This window comes from Eriocheir sinensis, chromosome 5, assembly GCF_024679095.1.
Source record: "Eriocheir sinensis breed Jianghai 21 chromosome 5, ASM2467909v1, whole genome shotgun sequence".
In the NCBI taxonomy this organism is placed as follows: domain Eukaryota; kingdom Metazoa; phylum Arthropoda; class Malacostraca; order Decapoda; family Varunidae; genus Eriocheir; species Eriocheir sinensis.
In genome coordinates this window covers 23,749,242-23,770,859 of record NC_066513.1, presented here as the reverse complement: position 1 = coordinate 23,770,859, position 21,618 = coordinate 23,749,242, and the positions used below count along the sequence as shown (strand labels likewise).

Here is a 21,618-nt window from a genome sequence, read left to right as displayed (position 1 = left end):
AGCCACTTCCTTAACATTCATTTCCCCCTAACTAGTGTCTTGGGATTACTCGTTTGCCAGTCGTACCCTTTCATACTATATATTTCAGTCTACTCGCCTTACACGTCTCATGTATGCCAGTTCTTTCTCTTTTCACCCTATATAGTCACTCCTCGTGTGTAATAGCTAACTTCTCTCCTGCCACGTTCATACAGGTTGAATAAACATCACTGAGCCTCAGGCATCAGTGTTTCGACTTTACTGACTCGAGCATCAATTTCAGGTTCGTTTTCTGCTTCGAACTTGCAGGCGCCGCGAGGGGGGGAGAGAGGGAAGACCAGTGACCAGTGAGGCGACGCGGGGGCAAGCACTCACTCAGTTTTTTTGCTTTGTGTTCGTTTTTTCCCGCTTTCCGTTAATTGCGTCCGTGTTTCACCTTTCCGGCGGTAGTGTCACGCTTTGAGGTCTCCGCGAGCTGTGTTCCGGCCAGCGTTGGAGGCGTAAGTGTTGGCTTATCATGTTTTATTTCAGGCGAGGGGTGAGGAGGGGAAGGTTCTATCATGGCACCGCGGCAGAGGACTAAGGAGTAATAAGAAACGAAGCTGCAGCCCAGTCCCTTGCCGCTTTTGCTCGTGTTATTTAGTTATTAGTGCCTGTATGTGGGTTCCATGTATATATTTTGTGTACTGGTCTATTTTTTGCCTGGTTAGATTGCTGGGAGGTATTTGGTTGTCGGGGATGAGGTGTGGTGGTGTGGTTTGTGGTGGTGGCGGGCAGGGAGGAACAAAGTACGGATAAGAAAAGGGATGAAAGACCGGCATATCGGGCTTAGTTATATTTCTTTTTTCCCATATGAACTATAGATCTCATAATTGTGTCTAGAGCGTGTTTTCCCTGAGTAACAAAAAAATTAATGTCGATTCGTCTCGTCTGCCCCCTTTATTAGAGTGGGACAGTGTTTGGCGGGTCACCGAACAGTCGTAGGAATTCAAGGTGATTCTTGCACGACAAAACGGGGTCAGTGAGGCGGAGATGGACGATAAAGTTGGCAGGGGGGGGCAGTGAGAAGCAGGGAGGGAGGATTGTAGCGCCATGTTGGTCTCCGATGGCAACACAAGCTGTCTTTTTTTTTTTCGGTACTGGCTTTCATATACATTGAATTTACCTACCCTCCACTACTACCACTACTACCACCACTACGTCTACTACTACTACTACTACTACTACTACTACTACTACTACTACTACTACTACTACTACTACTACCACCACTACTACTACTACTACTTCTTCTAAACTACCATTATTACTATCACTTATGCTCGTCTGGTTGTTATTTACTGTCTGGGGTTGATTAGCTTAGTTTTGTGGCCTTAAGATCAGCAATACTTAAAATTGCTTGGTGGTTATCGTTTAGGGGTGATAAGTCTTTTACGAAACAATACACCATGTTTCATAAATCTACGTTGTATGGTAACTATCTGCTTTTACTTGCCCACTTTTATTCGTTTCCTTCGGCGGTGTTGTATAGGATATTCGTGTCCAGTTTGTACGATTGCAGTTGGTATTACGGAACCGCTGTAAGTATCTAATGACGTCAAAGCGGCGATTATCTATCATTTGCGGAGTAATTATATCCATCCCCTTGTTCAGAGGTGTAATGCGTGATTGCCTCGGCTCAATTAGTTGCCAGTTCTCGCTAGTCTTCGTAAATTGCCAGTTATCTTCGACTATACGGTGTGACGGAAGACTCATTTCACGCTCATAACCACGTCAGAATCATCTTGTTTTGACTCGTCTGGTCCTGGCAAGGCTCATTGTTAACTTCAAGTACAAGATAAAAAACAATTTGACAAAACTCACGTATGATCATAATTGAGGTATGTAGGCGATAAACTGAAAGCTCGTTTTCTTTACTGCCAGTGAGTAAAAAATTCGAGAGGAGTATTGGAACACATGTTCGGATCATTAGGTGTGAAGGCCTTGCTGGCTCGTCAGAGAGAGAGAGAGAGAGAGAGAGAGAGACTTTTGGAAGAGAAGGGAGGTAGGGAGGTTGGAGAGGGGAGGACAAGTCTGCTCATGATATGGGGAAGGAGGTTAAGAGAGATGGATGGCGGAGGAACGTAAGGAGAGGAGAGTGAGGTTAAGGAGAGTGGAGAAATGTTTGGTAAATGAAAAAGAGAGATGCAAAGAGTTGAAAGGGAAACTTGAGATGGAGAGGGAAATTGATGAGGCGGTGAAAATGTATGCAATAGAGAAAAAAATGAAGAGGTAGTATGGGTGTTAAGGGAAGTGTAAGAGTGTTTTTAAGGAGAAAATTAAGGTGTTGAGTGTTGGGGGAAAGCATGAGAGAGGGAGAGAATGGGAATATGCGAGGTGGTGCTTAAGGCTGAGAAGAGAGAATTAGAAGTTTGCGTGGTGGTGTTCTAGGGAGAGGATGGAGGTGGTGTTGATGTTGGTTGTGGTGATGGTTATGGTGATGTTGGTTGCGGTGATGGTGGTGGTGCTGTTGGTTGTGGTGATGGTTATGGTGATGTTGGTTGTGGTGATGGTGGTGGTGCTGTTGGTTGTGGTGATGGTTATGGTGATGTTGGTTGTGGTGATGGTGGTGGTTGGGTAGCAGCATCACCACTACCACCAAGGAGACATGCTCGAGGTAAACTGACCACCACCACCACCGCCACCACCGGACAGGAAGCAAGCGAGGAAGGAAGGAAGGAAGGAAGGGAGGGAGGGAGGAAGGGAAGGAATGTTTAGCGGTGGGGTGCTCACTAGCGTGGAGAGTCCTGTACTAACTCACCTTCACTCCCCCCCCCCCTCCCTGACCCCCATGTCCATCACTGACCCACCCATACTCCATCCCGCCCCCTTCCCGTGTGTATTCACTGACCCTCACTCACAGTACTCGCCACGCTTTCTCCCCTCGCCCCTACGTACTAAGCACCCCAGTAACCCTGTAAAATGTAAAATACCCCAGCTGGAATCCCAATGTATTATTATTATTTTTTTTTACAGCAAAGGAGACAGCTCAAGGGCACAAAAAAAGGAAAGCCCGCTACTCGCTGCCCCTAAAAAGAATCCAAAGAGGTGGCCGAATGAGAAGTTAATTTCGGGAGGAGAGGTGTCCTGATACCCCCGGAAACTACTTCAGTGCCCCCCTTTGATGCCGCCTCCCATAATTATACTTGCATAATAACGCTACGAGATCATGCGCTTTTACCATATTTTCGGGGCATCAAACAACAAATATTTCGGAATGCCACAAAGGGAATTAGTCGGATTCTCATGATTTTTTTCACGTTCATGGTGCAGAGAAGCCATGTCAAACTGTCACTATGCTATGGAAATACACACAACTTCTACCAATGCCTTAAATATTTCTTGTGAGCCGAATGAGTCTTGGGCGGAGTGTAAAAATTTGGGCGGCTTTTCCGATACCCTACGCCCCTGTCCGCCCAGCAGTGAATGAGTACCAGGTATTAGTCGGGGGTTGTGTCCCGTCTCCTGGGATCTGTTCCATTCTCCTATAATTCCTTCCCCTTCTGTCTCTCTCCGGTATATGAACACAGATGTTGCGCCGACTAAACGAAACTTTCCACCTTTACTCTCCGAATGAGTCTTGAAAATATGCACCATTAACTTTGTGTCTTCTGTCGCTTCTCTGAGGGTTAACTTGAGGCATTAGTGATGGTGGTAGTGCTGGGTAGCTTTCAATCACTTCCCGCGGTGCCCAAGGCGTTTTTACAGTCAGATTATTAGCGATCCATCAGAAGCCAGCCAGCGTGGGTCGGAGGGTGAGGTCAGAGGAGGACAGGAAGGATGTGAGGGAGTGGTGTTAGTTCCCGTGTTGTGTGATCTCTCCTTTTCCTGCTCTTCCTTCCGGTCCTACTTCCTTCCCTTTTGTTCCTCTCCCGGTCCTTTCCCCTTCCCTTCGCTTCCCTTCTCAATTCGTTACCCTGTGCCAGACATGTATAGCCATCCGTACAAACAAAGGAACACGCACAGAAACAGACATAAAGATGCAGACAACACACATACAAGTTATTAGTCCCACCCCCCCAACCCCTCATCTCCTCCCAACCCCTTATCTCCTCTTCTTTTTCCCACCCCTTATCTCCTCTACCTCCTCCCCACACCCCTTATCTACTCTAGCGCACGCCCCCCTCACACACACATACCCACACACACACTCCTACGCCTACACCCACATACATATTCACCCTCCCACCCACCACACCCATCCTTCTCCCACTCATCTCTCTCATGAGCTCCCGTTTGTGCTCTTCCTTCCCCCCTCCCTTCTCCCCCCCACCGTCACGCCCGTCACACACTACTATAATACTCCCGCTGGGTGGAGGAAGACCCCTGAATGACGCTGTTTTGTGAATGGACATGTGTGTGTGTGTGTGTGTGTGTGTGTGTGTGTGTGTGTGTGTGAGGGATGCGACGGAAGTGATCAGCTGACCTCGTTATGATTCAGTGGCTACCCATCTGTGTGTCTGTGTGTGTGTGTGTGTGTGTGTGTGTGTGTGTGTGTAGGAAATGAGTGCTAGTCTGTGTGCTGTCTGCCTCTTATATTTTTGTCTGGTTGTGTGTGTTCGTTTGTACAAATGGCCATACATGTCTGTCACTCTGTTGTTGTTGTTGTTGTTGTTGTTGTTGTTGTTGTTGTTGACCTGCCTACCGATATGTCTGTCTGTAAGTGTCCTATATATTTGTATGTATGTATGAATATATGTATGTATATATGTATGTTGGTAGGTATGAATGTATCTGCGGGTAGTTGGCTCTTTGGCTGTTCGGTTGGCTCACACACACACACACACACACACACACACACACACACACACAGAGTAATCATTCATGCGTGTGTGTTATTTGTTTTCGCCTTTCCGTTTCCGTATTTAGGTTCCCAGAGTGCCAGAGAGAGAGAGAGAGAGAGAGAGAGAGAGAGAGAGAGAGAGAGAGAGAGAGAGAGGAAACTGATGGCCAGGTGTCAGCTAAGGTGTGAGAAAAACGCTAAACTCTATGGACGACGAAATATTTATGTGACCTGGAAACCCTTTCATGTCTTTCCTTTTTCACCTTTTTCATCCCCTTCCTCTCAGCATCCATCCATCTCTCTCTCTCTCTCTCTCTCTCTCTCTTTCTCTCTCTCTCTCTCTCTCTCTCTCTCTCTCTCTCTCTCTCTCTCTCTCTCTCTCGCTCTCGCTTTCGCTATCGCTGTCTCTGTGGCGATGACTTAATGATGACAGACAAACACAGTGAATCAAACACTCAAACAAGCTTCAGTCCGCGTCTCTTCTCGTTTAAAGACATAGATTTTTTGTAGATATTCTTTCAACATGATCTTGATTGAAGTAAAAAAGTAACGTGGATATCAAAACCACTTTCTTAATCCGTTTTTACTTTGTCACTTAACCAATCGCGAAGTCACCCGTGACAGAAAGTGCCTCTGTTTGTGTGTGTGTGTGTGTGTGTGTGTGTGTGTGTGTGTGTCGGAGGCGTTCGTGTGTGCGATGTAAGTGCGTGTGCGTGTGTATACCATGAGTGGAGAGAGGGCGTGTCCGTTTTACGTGGCATGGAGGAGAGGGGGGAAGAGGAGGAGGAAGAGGAGGGGAGGAGGGGGAATTTCCAGGCATTACGCTACACTTCACACTTACGTTGAGACAATAGACCAGTAACGAGGCGAGGGGGGGAGGTTGAGAGGTAGGGGAGGTGGAGGGAAGGGGACTGGAGAGGGAGAGGGCTGGGAGGAAGGGTCGCTTGGGGTGGAGGTACTGGGGAGATTGGGCGGGAAGAGAAAGAAGAGAGAAGAGAGAGGAAAGGGAAGGTAAAAGGGAGAGGAAGGGGCAAGGGAGATGTGAGGGAAAGGGTGATGAAAAGTAGAGGAAAGGGAAGAGAGGAAAGGGAGACACTGAAGGAAATAGAAAGGAAAGGAGAGGGAAGGAAGATGCAATATATAACAGGTATGGGAGTCGGAAGGAATGAGGGAGAAGGGACGAGACAAAAAGGAAAGTGAAATCGTAGTAAAGAAAGGGAGGAGGAGGTATTTAAAGAGATATAGAGAAAGGAGTAAAAGAGTAAGAAGAGACAAAAGATAAAAAAAAATACCAAACTTTTACCAGTTAATGAGAATTGTTACCAGGTAGAAAATACACGTGCACAGGTATAGGGATTTTTTTTTTTTTTTACAGCAAAGGAGACAGCACAAGGGCACGATAAAAGGAAACAACAACAGCAAAAAAAAGCCCGCTACTCGCTGCTCCTGTAAAGAATCCGAAGAGGTGGCCGAAAGAGCAGTCAGTTACGTGAGAAGAGGTGTCCTGATACCTTCCTCTTGAATTGTTCTTTGATCAGTACAAAACACGTGGGGAATGGGTGATATCTAATTAACAGATAACCTACGTAACCACACACTCACAAACAGGTGTCACAGATCATCAATCATCCTTTTATCTCTTCGTGTTAATTTGTTTTCGTCTGTTATTCACACTTTTGAGGTCAGTGATTCGGCGCCCTTTTTCTTAACTCACACCATTAATGAAGTCTCTACCTATGAATATTTTTTTAAGATAACCTCCACTTTAAAGCTATTGATGTCAACCTTTTTTCATTATTTCTTACATACTTTTCACTCTGAGCCCTTAATGTCAGCCACTACCCAAAGCATTAAATCACTATCTAATATATTTTTCTTTTGTAGTAACATTTATTTTGAACTCCTTGATGTCAAAAATTCTGAAACAATTTTACAGTAACTTGCACCTTAAACCCATTGATGCCAGCCTTTATCACAATATCAATTAAATCTCTCCATTAACATTTTAGGTACCCATGCACACCTGCAACCAATGATATTACACCCATTTCGTAACTTTAAATTTGCCCCAATGAACATTTTTCGGGGAAGTCATCAACAATTTGTACCTTATCTAAGACTTGCAATATTAAATGTATCTCCTTATTAACTTATTTTAGGCAACTAATACTTTGAACCCCGAGACATCGCAACCTCTTCTACGAATACTTAGGGACAAATTTATAAACATTTCGCCGCCCAAGCGCAGTCATTTGGCAAGACCTTCGTATCATTGGTTAGCATTTCGATGGGTACTTTTATGATCCAGGTGGTAGTTTATCAAAGCTTCTGTAGCATGAAAAAAAAAGCCCAATCAGTTATTCCTCGGATAGAGTTAATATATAAAAGGTGGAAGCGTCCAAGAATATCGACCATGATCTCCCCTAATTATTAACACGTTTTGAGTAACCATATGAACTTTGAACCCTGAGATATCACACCCTTTCCCAAGACTCAATAGACATGTTATCTACCTGCTTAATCCCTCACCTGCGAGCTGACTAATTAGCTGCCCGCTCACCTGTCATCGCCCCGGAACGCACCTGGCGGGAAAAACACGGGTAGAAAAAACAGATCCGGACACAATGATCACAGCGGGAAAAAAGGGAAAAAAAGCTGGGAAAAAAGAGAGGGAGATATAATGCGGTGGAAGCCAGCAAAGGTTATGGTAAAGAACGGAGGTATGGAGGGAGGGAAAGGAAGGGAAGGGAATGGGAGGGGAGGGGAGGATAGGGACGGGATGGGGAGGGAGGGAGAAAGAGAGGAAGAGAGGGAAGAGAGGTATGGATTGGAAGGGGAAGGTAATAAAATGGAAGGAAAAGCAAAAAAGGGTAGAGTAGGAAAGGGTAGGAAAGGAGAGGAAGCATTAGTGAAATAAGAGAAAGTGGAGGAAAGAAAATGAAGGAAAAGAAAGGGAAAGGGAGGGCGGGAAGGGAAGGATAATGAAGAGAAGAAAAGGAAGGGAATGAGAAGGAAAGGGAAGATAAGAAAAGTGAAATGAAAGAACGGGAAGGGAAAGATGGGCAGGGAAAAGAAGAATAAATGAGAGAATAATGAATGACAGGAAGAGAGAAAAGGTAAGAAAGAGGGAGAGACGGGAAGGTAAAGGAGAGGTGAAAGAAAGAGGAGGAGAGGGAGGGATGGAGGGAAGAGAAACAAAGTAAGCGAGAGAAGAATCGTTGAGAAGACTCGGTTATGATTTTCTGTTTGTAAGAATGAAGAGTTTGAGCTTATGTTCCAGTTTCTTCTCTCTCTCTCTCTCTCTCTCTCTCTCTCTCTCTCTCTCTCTCTCTCTCTCTCTCTCTCTCTCTCTCTCTCTCTCTCTCTCTCTCTCTCTCTCAGGTAATTGTTCTGTTTATTGTTGCTGAGGTATCGTTTTTTTTTCCTCCCTTTTCCGCGTTCTTTCAGTTTCCTCCCTACCTTGTTTCCTTCCTATCTCCCCCTCTCCTTTTTTTACCACTTTTATACTCACTCTCTCTATATATCCCTTTTTCGCTTTACCATGTCTTGTTTCATCTAATAGTGTCGACCCAGTATGCGCTTTCTTTCCATTATCGCTGCCATGTGGTTAAATTATTGCATAACCTTCTAAATATTCTTCGTTATCCTTTTCCTCCTTTGTTTGTCTTATTCTCTTATCATTAGGCTCTCTGGTTGTATTCCACTCTCAACTATACATCACATCCCTCTCTGTCTAATCTTCCGTTTTCCTGTCTGTTTGTTCGCCTTTTACTCTCCCCACCCTTTCTGTTTGCTCTGTTATATGCTTGTTTTCCTATATCCTCTTTTCATGTGGTGCTCTATGCGTTCTTTCCACTCTTAACTATATATCACATTCTCTCTTTATCTAATCCTTCGTTGTCCAGTCTCTTACTTCGCATCTTTACTCTCTACACCTTCTTCTGTTCTCTCTATAATATGCCACAGTTTAGGGATTTCTTACTTTTTTTTTCGTCTTGGTCTCACATCGGTTTGCTTTATGTTTGCTTTTTCCCCTTCAACTCTTCATCACTTTCTTCGCTCTACCTAATCCTTCATTCCCCTGTCCGTTTCTTCGCAATTTTACTCTCTGCACACCCTCCTGTTCGCTTTATTTCTCGCCTCGTGCTTCGTTAATTTCACATCACATTCCTCTCTTTATTTAATCCTTCGTTGTCCTGTCTGTCTCTTCTCACCTTGACACTCCATCCCTTTCTGTCCGCTCTATTTCTCGCCTCATGCTTCGTTTCACCCCCATAGGCGTCACGGAACACACTCTCTCTCTCCCCTCCTCCTCGCTCACCCTTGCCTCGCCTCGTCGCCGCCACACCGCTGGACAATGGAGGGGTCAGGCGCGTGCTGCTGACGGGGCTGCGGCGACTCACCCATTTCCGGCGGCGAGGCAGCGGCGGCGTAACACTGATTATTATGAAGGCGGGATTGGGAAGTCTGGCCGCCCGCCCTTCTGCCACCCTCCCTCCCTCTCCTCCCTGTGTCTCTGTCCCCCTGTTCTCCTCCTCCTCCCTCTTTCCTCCCTCTTCCCCTTTTCCCCTCTCTCGCTGCATCCCCTCCTGTCCTCTCTGTCCTCCCTTTCCTCTTTCTCTTACCTTTCTTTCTCTTCTCCCGCCCCAGTGAAGGAGAAAGATATAAGAAAAGTATGAGGAAGAAGAGGAAGATATAGAAGGATATGAAGAGTTGGATTTGTATATAGGAGAGAGGTATGCAGAGGAAATTATAGGAGACATGTAGCTGTGTAGGAGACTATACTGCATGGAAAGGACTAAAAAAGCTCGTTGGGGGGTAGACCGTTTTCCATCTCACCGCGAGCACGTAACAGCAATAAGAAGACATACGGCGTAATGACATGCACAGGGCCACCATTAAGACCGCCGCCCCTCGTTCGAACCCCCGGCCCTTGTGAATATTCCGGCTATTAATAGTATCGATATCTATCAATCCCTTCATTTATCCACCTAATACCTGGCTACCTGTGCAACGACCCTGGTCCCCCTACCTCGCCTCCCACCCCATACCTTCCACCCCTCCCATCTAACACCCCTTCACCCTACCTTCCTCCCCTCCCCTGACCCCCCCATCACCCTACCTGCCACCCCATACCTTCCTCCCCTCTCCTCTGATTCCACCCCACCTGCCTTTCTCCCCTCTTCTTGCCTCTCTCCCTCATCTCCCCTTACCTTTCCCCTCCCTCCCTCTCCCATCTCCCCGTAACTCACCTGCCTCCCTCTCCCTCTCTCTCTCTGTCCCTTCTCTGGCCGGAAGTGACCGGAAGTTCGTTGCCTAGCATGAGCAGGAGTGGAGGGTGGAGAGGGAGAAGGGGGAGTGAAGGGTGGAGAGGGGGAAGGGGGAGTGGAAGGTGGAGAGGGAGAAGGGGTAGTGGAGGGTGGAGAGGGAGAAGGGGAAAGTGGAGGGAGAGTGGAGAGTGGAGAGGGAAGAGCAGGTGGCCAGCCGCTCCGTGACTCACTGACCTGCTGACCTGCTGACTGACTGCCTGACTCGTGACCTGGCTGATTGATTTTGTTTATCACTGACTGGCTAACTGGACGTGGTGTTTTTGACTGACTGACTGATTGACAGATTAAAGACTCACACCACTGATTGAATCGTCACTCCACTGAAGAACTCGCTAACCTCCTGACTAACTGACCCATCTGTGTGACTGATTTATGGCTGACTGACTGACTGACTGACTGAGTTACAAATTACAGACTCAGTAAACTACAGACTGGCTTACTAACCTACTGACTTCCTAACTCACTGGCTTCCTAACTTACTGACTGACTGACTGACTGATTCACTGATTAGTAGACTGACTGACTGATTTGCTGACTTCCTATCCCACTGACTGACTACCTGGGTGACTGACTGACTGACCTCTAATGATGACGTATTGACTGACTCCCTGACTGACGCCTAACGCCCCGTGAAGGCTAAGCGACCGTTTGCGTAATGACTGTGGAGTATTGATTGACTGGTGTGACTCAATGAATGGACTGCGTATTGACTGAACTGCCCTTCGTTCATTATCACTGTTCGTATAATTATGTTCTTTTTCTTTTTTGAGTGATTTTTTTTTTATTGGAATAACGAAATGAATGGGTGTGATGCTTTGGTATATATTCTCTCTCTCTCTCTCTCTCTCTCTCTCTCTCTCTCTCTCTCTCTCTCTCTCTCTCTCTCTCTCTCTCTCTCTCTCTCTCTCTCTCTCTCTCTCTCTCTCTCTCTCTCTCTCTCTCTCTCGTTATCTCTTTCATTATCTCCCTATATCAGTCTTGCTCATCACTATCACTCATTTTTACACTTATCTTGACCCTTCCATCACCACCACCACCACCATCACCACCACCATCACTCTTCCTCTGTCTCCTTTTTCTCTCTCTCTCTTCTGTGCCTCTTTACATCTTACACCATATCACCTTTCCTCCTCAAACCTTCCCCTCTACCACATCCCTCCCTCCCTCCTCTTCCTCCCTCACCCTCTTCTATGCACCTCTACCCCAATCCTCATCCTCTCTGACCCTCTCTTTTCCCCTCTTCCACTTTTTTACTTCTCTTCCCCTCACCTTCTCTCCTCTTCCTCCCAATTTCTCCCCTCCCCCGCCTCGTAGTACCTCCCTCCTCCTCTTCCTCCCCCTCATCCCTCCCACCCGCCACACACCTGCCCGTAGCTCGCCAGGTGTGTGTGTGACTCCTGTCTGTGAATCGATGTCAGTGATTGTGTTTCCTGATTGTGTGGTCTGATTGTGTGGCGATTATCCTGATTCCAGCGCGACCAGGTGATAGGAGAGGAGGGTAAGAGGAGGGTGGAGGGAGGGTGGGAAGAGGGGAAAGAGGGGACTAAGGGAAGAAGGGAAGGAGGGGAAACAGACGACCTGAGCGCAAAGATCGGATATGAAAAGGAATGTGTTGTAAAAATTCGTGTTTATCAAGGCTTTCGCTTTCTATAAGGGAATTAAAAGAAACGGAGAGCAGGTAGAAAGTAGAGAAAAAGTGAAATGATGGATGAGGGAGGAGGAGGAGGAGGAGGAGGAGGAGGAATAGTATTAGGAAAACAGGGATATATGAAATGAACGTGTGAAGTTTTTTTTCTTCTGTTTTTTAAAAGAATAAAGGGAATGTAAAGGGGATTAAGGAGCGTAAAGGTAAGGATAGTATGGAGGCAAAGAAAACTGATATACGAGTGAGAGAATAATTGTGATAAAGCGTGAAAGGGGAAGGAAAGTGAGGGAAGGTTTAAGAGGGAAAAATGCAGTGTGTGTGTGTGTGTGTGTGTGTGTGTGTGTGTGTGTGTGTGTGTGTGTGTGTGTGTGTGATCCCTTGTGTTTATTGATTACTCCGTCACCTTCATGAGATTAGGTGTTGGTTGACAGATAACCGTGAGTGGACAGTCATCTCTCTCTCTCTCTCTCTCTCTCTCTCTCTCTCTCTCTCTCTCTCTTTTATCTTCACCCACAATTGTAATAAAACAGCAATTCCGACACACATAAACTCTAGCATTTACATTACTAAGAACAACAACAAAAAATGAAAAATACACAATGTTTTTTACAAAGAAATATACAGACAAACATGTGCGTAGACTGGTATAGGCCTAGGAAGCGGGTGGAGGTGGGGGGGGGGGGGGGGGGGGCATCGTAGGAACACATCATGAGAGATTAGACGCGGGGTGATATCTGAAGAACACCGTCTTGATAAGTACTGATGATTGGCCTTTTATTTCACTGTTCTCGTATATCAATTAATATATTCCTAAATAACTGAAACTAATAAAATCTAGCGTCCATTCGTCCACGCCTATTCGTCAAAGAAACTTGTCAAAACCAGCTTCCCTCAGCCTACCCTTAAATTAGTAATAGAAACATGCTTAATATGTAAATTCCGTTACTCCACCTCTACTGCGATATCAAAATCACGGCTAAACTCGACTCACACCATAATAACAGAAACGCACCTATAATCAAGCTTGCCTCAGTCTACCCTTACAGATAATCGTTTTTGTTTCACGTTTTCTACTTGTTTCTCGGGGCGACTAAGGCAAGTGTTCATATTGCTTGTACTATTTATTACTTTGTCCGACAACGATCAAAACTTATATACATTGAATCATAACTCAAAATTACAAAGATTTAGTCCATTTAGATCAATTTCCTCTTCTTGACAAAGCCTTCCCTTCCTATTTGTTCTCCTCGTCCTCCTCCTCCTCCTTCTCCTCCTCCTCTCTCCAAACTCCAGCAAAGTTCCGCTCCCAGGCGCGGCGGGGCGAGGTGAGGAATGGCCCCGGCAGCTGCTGCGTCACTTTTGCCGGCCATTGATTTTTCTGAAGTGATTTTCCGGGCAAGTGGCAACAGCGGACGGCATGACGCGACTCGGAAATGGCGACTAAATTTGGCGGAACTCGCTAAACTGTCGGTAAAAAGAATACAAATGAGCTGCTACCAAGGCCATGAATAATGTGCGAAGGGGAAGGAAGAGGAGGAGGAAGGAGAGGAGGAGTGGGAATAGGAGGAGGAGGAGGAGGAGGAGGAGGAGGAAGGAGAGGAGGAGTGGGAATAGGAGGAGGAGGAGGAGGACTGGAGGAGGAAGAGGAAGATTACGATAGAGGATGTGAATGCATGTAGGGAAGGAAGTCGCCCCACACATAATAAACGAAATAAACACGCGGAAGCCATTGAATCCTTTACCTTGTGGTCAATAGAGGAATCGTAACCTTTAAACTCCGACGAATCCGATGTCAAAAAAAGAGAAAAAATGGGTCACTGCATAAAACACGGAAAGAGAGGAAGCAATTCAATCCTTTACAGGTGAATGGAAAGAGGAATCACAACCCTATTTTTTTGAACCTCCTGTGAATACGATGATGAAAAAAGATATAGATAAGAAAAATTGAGGTCACTTACAGAACCAAAATGAGAAAGAGATAAACGAAGAAATTGTTGATTAGTTCGTGTTTAGATAAGATACGTGAGATAACAGAGAGAGAGAGAGCGCAGGTGAGGGGATATGGGAATCGATAAAGGTCGTACGGCAAAGAGCAGGTGGACAGAAAAATACCTCTCTCCTCTCTCTCTCTCTCTCTCTCTCTCTCTCTCTCTCTCTCTGCAAATAATTTCCCCAATTTATCGTTTTCATTTAACACAAGAAAAAAAAGTGTAAGAATCAATTCCTTAATGATGTTTCGCTCAGCAATTTCCATTTCGAGTGAATTAAAACAAAAAAACAAACAAAAAAATAAAATCGCAGCGAAAACCAAAAGTTCGTTATACATCGTTAGTAAATAATTCCCGTAATGCGACGTGCGTTTTGGGTTCGTAGTTTCCGTATTTGTTAATTTTCGACTTTAAAGTTTTATGGAATGATCAATGCAGAGAGCTGAAGGCAATTTCCTAGTCTTTTACAACACACACACACACACACACACACACACACACACACACACACACACACACACACACACACACACACACACACGAATAAAAAGGCGGAGTCCATTGCCGACATCAAAGCAATGCAAGCGGATACATATCGGTTCTGAATCCTTCCTAATAGCCCTTGATTTTTCTTATTGTAAACTAAAGTACACCCCGAAACGCTTCACTTCTTCTACTACTACTTTTATTTTCTTCATCTTCTTTGTCGAATCATTTCTTTCTATTCTTATTTTCTTCTTCGTCTTCGTCCTCCTACTTTGTCTCTTCTTTCCTTATATCTTCTTCTTATCCTTCTGTCACCCTCACCCTCGTTTCTGTTATTTATCCTTTCCTTCTCTTCTCCTTTTATCACTTCTTTCATTCTATTGTTTCTACTCTCGTTCCCCGTCTCCTCTTCTTCCTCCTCCTCCTCTTTTCTTTCCCATTCTCCCTCTCACACCTCTCTATCACATTTTCACTATCCATTTCTCAACTTCCTCTTCCTCCACCTCTTGCTTTTTCTTCATTCATCACACCTTTCATTCTTCACCACTACCTCCTCACTCTCCTCCCTCATATCACAGCCATCACCCCTCCTCCTCCTCCTCTTCTTCCTCCTCCTCCATCCCCCCTTGCAGCCCTTTAACGCACAAATATGACCCTGATAGTGACTGCGTATAACTTAATTCTCGCCAATATGATTACAGGTTAGCCACTTGATAAACGAGCCTTGCATGCGGAATACCTTAATGAGAGCTTATAAAAGGGATAGCTTATGACTGCTTTGGGCCCCCTTCCTTCTCCTCCCCCTCTCTCTCCTTCCCCTATCTCTCCTTTCCCCTCTCTCCCCTCCATCTCTCCCCTCCCTTTAGTCACTGTACTGCCCCTATTACCCTCTTCTTCTCTCCTTTCTCCCCTTACCTACATTTGTCCCTCTCTCTCTCTCCCCCTTTCTCTTCTCTCTTCCCCCCTCACTTTGCCCTTTTCATTTCTCCTTCCACCATCCTCTCTTCCCTCTCCTTTCTCTCTCTCTCTCTCTCTCTCTCTCTCTCTCTCTCTCTCTCTCTCTCTCTCTCTCTCTCTCTCTCTCTCTCTCTCTCTCTCTCTCTCTCTCTCTCTCTCTCTCTCTCTCTCTCTCTCTCTCTCTCTCTCTCTCTCTCTCTCTCTCTCTCTCTCTCTCTCTCTCTCGCCTACTTACCTCCCTTTCCAATCGACCTTCCATTTTTTCCCCTAACTACTCCTCTATCCATCTCTCTCCCTATTCTTTCTTTTCCTTTCTTTAATTTTGAAATCTCCCTCTACCTTTTCCCTCTTTAACCCTCAACTGCTTAGTCCCACCTCCTCCTTTACCCTTTTATACCCCTATCTTTCCCTCCTCCCTCTTTATCTTACTTTTCTTTTCTTCTTTCTTTATCTCGTCTTCCATTTTTTTCCTCCGGCTCCTTCTCCTCCTCCTCCTCGTTTTCCTTACATTAGTGGTGATGTAAGTAGCTGTGGTGTTGTGGTAGACTGTCTGTTTATCTGTCTGTCTGCTTGTCTGTACCTGTCTATATCCTATTCAGTTTATTTATTCATTCCTCCTTTCTTTTCATATACATACTTTCGTTTTCCTATTATCTTCATTTCTTCTCTAGCTTTTTCACATCCTACGATTTCTTCTAATTCACTCTCGCTTTTTTCTTTCGCTCTTTTTCTTTTTTATGTTATTTTTCTTTGGTCACGAGCTATACTTTAGATTATTTTCCTCTACATATTTACGTGTGTATTAAGGACAGGCGAGGCGGGAGAGGCGCGACAATGAGAGGGTGGAAGGGAGGCACGCGGGTAGAAGCACGAACACGGGCGTGACGAACGTAGCGAAAATAACGGAAAAAATTAAAGAACTCAAGAATCCTGCGTGAAAATCTGTGAGGAGGAATGTTAGAAATTTTAGAGAGATGAAGGTACGTATGGGGGGCTGGGGGGGGAGAGAGAGAGAGAGAGAGAGAGAGAGAGAGGGAGAGAGAGAGAGAGATGATTGGTCAGGGCTCCTCGTGAGTGTCCGCCGTAAGAAATGGTGGCCTGGGCAGTCATCTCGGCCACAAGACTGTTTCGCTAGAATAATCAATTTTGTGACGTGTAACCAGGTGTTGCTGATGCCTGATTGAAGGGTAGGACACACACACACATACACACACACACACACGATCTATTTTTACCAGGATAGCTTCACACACACAAGTACACACACACACACACACACACACACACACACTCACGCACTCACGCACTCCTCCCCCCCTCCCCCCCCTCTCCAGCTATATCTACGCGATTTAGGAGACCCATCCCCACCATTTCGCGCCATAAACACCACAAGAAAGGCAACCCACGCCCCGTCATCTTAGGTTCCGTCATAGCTTCTGCATGAGTCGCCTTCCCGTGCCGCGCTGTTCCATATACCTGATGTGCCTTCCTCCACCTAGACACACTGCCCTATATACCATTATTCCATATAACGACCCCATAACGACCCCAGCTCCTACATACCATATTTGCCATTGGTACCTTTGAAACAGTATGTGACCACTCCTATTTTTTCCCATTTTCTTTTTCATGCTGGTATGTCTTTGCTATCCTTATTTGTATTCCTATTTGTATCCTATTTGTATCGCTATTTGTATTTGTATCCCTATTTGTATTCCTATTTGTATTCCTATTTGTATTCCTATTTGTATTCCTATTTTGTATTCCTATTTGTATTCCTATTTGTATTCCTATTTTGTATTCCTATTTGTATTCCTATTTGTATTCCTATTTTGTATTCCTATTTGCATTCCTATTTGTATTCCTATTTGTATTCCTATTTGTATTCCTATTTTGTATTCCTATTTGCATCCCTATTTGTATCCTATTTGTATCCCTATTTGTATTCCTATTTGTATTCCTATTTGTATTCCTATTTGTATTCCTATTTGTATTCCTATTTTGTATTCCTATTTGTATCCCTATTTGTATTCCTATTTTGTATTCCTATTTGTATTCCTATTTGTATTCTTTTACTATCCCTATTTGTTATTCCTTTACTATCCCTTTTTAATCCTCGATGTAGTGTTCCTAGTTGCTTAAGTCTGTAATATGATAGACAAGTAAGGCAAAAGTAGTGAGTAAATATTTTTCCAGAGATGTTTTGATTCTTCCCATATGAAAGGCTTAGTGAAACAATTATATATTCTTTCATTTATTTTTTTCGTTCTTTCCTTCCATCTCTCTCTCTCTCTCTCTCTCTCTCTCTCTCTCTCTCTCTCTCTCTCTCTCTCTCTCTCTCTCACCCACCACCGCCATATGGCTCTCCTCGTGTGTGTGTGTCGTTCCTCAAGAGCTTATCAATAAATATCGCTCCCAATCGGTTCTCCAAAAGGTAATTATGTATTGACGAAGCCGCCCACCTGTCTACCTGTGCATGACCCCCGCCTCGAGGCCCTCAGGTTGGATGTTACGTCGTGTGCCTGGCCGGCGGCATGAATAAAGACACAAAACAAACGGCGCTCAAAATAGAATGCAAGTTAGGTGGTCGATGAAAGGCAAAGCTAAAAACACGACAAGATTCGAAGTAAATGAGGAATGGAAAACAGCTTGTGATGATGAGAAAGCGAGGACAGCGTTGTGAAGTAAGTGAGATAGGAAATGGAAGTACGTGAAGAGGGGAGGAATGTGGTTGAAGCTATAGGTTGACGATGAAGGGCCAAGACAAGATTCGAAGTAAATTAGGAATGGAAAACAGCTTGTGATGATGAAAAAGTGAGGAAAGCGTTGTGAAGTAAGTGTGAAAGGAAATGTGATTGAAGCTATAGGTCCACGATGAAGGGCCATAAACAAAAACAAAACAAAGATTCGAAGTAGATGAGAAATGGATGTGACGGTGACAAAGTAAAGAAAACATTGTGAGGTAACTGAAAAAGAAAATGGAGTATATGACGAATGGAAAAGTAAGAAAACATTTAGTGGAGGAGATCAAAGGAAGGGAAGAGTTACCATAAAGAAGTAAATAACAATAGGTTTTATATAGATGATTATTGACGATGAAGAAAAAAAATAAAACCGCAGCTATAAAGAGGAAATGAAATATGATAAACTGTACAACGAAAATAGAGATAAGTGAATAAAAAAAAAAAGAATGCAGTAGGCGAGTAATAAAAAGCAAGAAGGTCATAAACGTTACAACACAGAACGTAAACCTTAATGATCCTCAGAAAATAAAGAATAAACGTCAGTAAACAAAGTGAACATAATACGAAGAACAATAAACGATAGAAAACAAAGCAGAAAATTAATGATCCTTAGTAAAAAAAAATAAACATTAGAAAATACTATAGAGAATTTCTGAACATAAGATGCGAAGAACTATAAAGGGGTACAAAATAATGCAGGAAACTCAATGACCTTTTGTTTTATAACGTTTATGATTCTTTTTTGTCTAGCGTTTGTTGAGTTCCGTGCTTTGTTCTGCAACGTTTGTGATTCTTAAGTCTTTTGAGGTTTATTAAGGTATCTGCTTTTATGTCGTGAACATTACAAAATACTTCAGAATCACTACAAAACACAAAGGAATCATTGAGGCAACAAGGAAGATAGGAGACAAGAAAATATGGAAATACAAAAGAAAAACATGAAAGTAAATGACGAAAAGAAAACAAAGGAAGCAAAGACGACTGATTGATTGATGGAGAAAAGAAAAGAAAGCAAAACAGAAACAAAAGAAAGAAGTGTGTCCATCTGAGAGTCCAGGTGCGCTAACTTGTGTGTCACGCCTAATTATGTGTTGCAGGAACTGAATAAACTTTACAAAACAAATAATCATAAACGCTACAAAACAGAACAAAGAGGTGAATAAATTATAGAAACCAAAGAATCATAGACGTAATAAAACAAAGCCAGGAAATGAACCAACTCTAGAACACAATCATAAACGCCACAAAACAAATCCTAAAAAAATAAATAATGAGACCCGGAAAACGAAGCACACAATAAACGTCACAAGGAATCATAAACGTTAGAAAACAAAGCAAGGAAATTAATAAACGTTACAGAACAAAAAAACATAAACGCTACAAAACAAATCATCGAAAATTTAATGAGCCTCGCAAAACGAAGCACACAATAAACGTCACAGATAATCATAAACGTCAGAAAACGAACAAACAAAAAAAACTGAATACACTGTAGATCATAAAGAATCAGAAACGCTACAAAACAAATCCTTAAAAAAAAAACGAGCGCCACAAAACGAAGTACACAATAAACGTCACAATAATCATAAAAGTCAGAAAACAACAACAACAAAAAAAAAACTTAATACACTGTAGATCACAAAGAATCCTAAACGCTACAAAACAAATCCTAAAAAAAAAAAAAATGAACGAGCGCCTCAAAACGAAGTACAAAATAAACGTCACAAAGGAATCATAAACGTCAGAAAACAAAACGAAGAACCTAATAAACCTTGGAGCACAAATAAACACAAACGCTACAAAACAAACTATCGAAGATTTAATGAGGGCCACAAAACAAAGCACACCATAAACGTTATACCCGCGAGGCGAAGTGATGCAGCAAAACACAATAACGCAAAGGTGTGCCAAGTGTGGTATTGATGGAAGCTTCCTGTGTTCTCGTCCCCCGCTCCCTTTACCTCTCTCTCTCTCTCTCTATCTATCTATCCATCGGAGGTGTTCTATCTATCGGGTAAGTAATTTGTGGGGCTCGGCGCGTATCAGGAGTCGATAGTATTGCGGGGTAGGTATTGAACAGCTCACCTATCTCACCTGCAACACGTAATTAGGCGTGACACACAAGCAAGCGCACCTGGACTCTCAGATGGACACACTTCTTTCTTTTGTTTCTGTTTTGCTTTCTTTTCTTTTTTCTCCATCAATCAGTCAGTCGTCTTTGCTTCCTTTGTTTTCTTTTCGTCATCTAGTTTCTTGTTTTCCTTGTGTGTTTCCTCATCTTATTCTCTCCTTTCTTTTATGCTTTGCTATCTCCTTCATTTCTATTCTTTTGTCTCTTCCTTTCCTTTTCATCTTCGCTTTAATCCCTTCTTATTCCCTTCCTTTTCTTTTTTCTTTTTACCTTTTTGTTTTCTCTTCTTTTCTCTCTTCACCTCTCTCCTATTTTTTATCATCATTCTTTCTTCGATATGATTTAGTGGTTTTGTTTCAGTACTTTTATCGTTATTGGAATTTCTTTGTTTGGGTTATCCTGTCTTTTCTCATTTTCTTTTTTTCTTTAGTTGTATGGTTTACTTTTTTGTTTGTTTTCTCGTTATTTTGGTTATCACACACACATTCATTTTTTGTATATTTTTTACATTGCAATGACAGAATAAAAAAATCCTTCCTCGGACAAATTTCCTTACTCTCGTCTTTCACTTCGTTCCTAAGTTGAATAAGTGGAAAAAAAAATGAGTGGACGGCAATGTTCATCCAGTTTTCCTTCTTCCTTATCAATCTCCTCGTAGTGTCATATTATATCTAATCGTCCATCTTCCTCCCCTATTATTTTACCTTTCATTCACTCCTCCCTCCATCACCGTCCACCCCAACCCGCCTTCACCTCATCTTTTCCCAATCACCTTTAGTCTCCGTATACCTTTCTTCCTTTTCTATTTTACCTCTCCATTTCCCTCGTCACCCTCCCTTTTTCTTTTCCTTCGTTCTTTTCCAATCCCCCATCTCTCTTATCATCTATCTTCGTATTCACATATCGCCCTTTTGCTATTTAATCTATTTCCAATCACTCTATATATATTTCTTTATTTGATTCCCCTCTCTGCATTATCTTATCTTTCCCTTTTTCCTCTCTCTCGTTTCCTCCTTTATCTCGAACTGTCACTCCTCTGATTCGTATCTCGAGGGTAATTTTTTTTTCCGATCGACTCTCTTCTTCCCTCTTTCCTTTCAGCCTTCCCTCCTCCTCCTCCTCCTAACGATTCTATTCTCCCATTGCCCTCATTTATCTTTATTCCTCCCTCTCTCTATCCCTCCATCTCATTCTCCCTTCCCAGTACCTCATCTCTCTTTTCTCCTCTTTCTCTCCATCCTTCCATCCCATTCTATCATCCCAGTGCCCTCATTCCTCTTTCCTCCTACCTCTCTCCATCTCTCCAATCCTATTCTTCCTTCCCAATAACCTTCATTCCTCTTTCTCCCTTCTTCTCTCCATCCCTCTATCCCATCCTACCTTCCAAGACTCTCATTTCTCTCTTCTTCATCCCTCCATCCCATTTTTTCTTTGCAATACTTTTTTCATTCCTCTTTCCTCTTCCCTCTCTCCTTCCACCCATCCCATTCTGTCTTCCCAATACCTTTTCAATCCTCTCTCCTCCTCCATCCCATT

The 21,618-nt window shown here is 43.6% G+C and overlaps 1 long non-coding RNA gene across 1 annotated transcript in view; it reads left to right on the top strand.

The window, feature by feature from the left end:
• Nucleotides 1-111: 111 nt before the first annotated feature.
• Nucleotides 112-21,618, top strand: part of LOC126982624 (uncharacterized) — a 58,838-nt gene continuing 37,331 nt past the window's right edge. The window contains exon 1 of the long non-coding RNA XR_007735273.1: nt 112-479. This is a non-coding gene — a long non-coding RNA (uncharacterized LOC126982624). The remainder of the gene's footprint in view (nt 480-21,618) is intronic.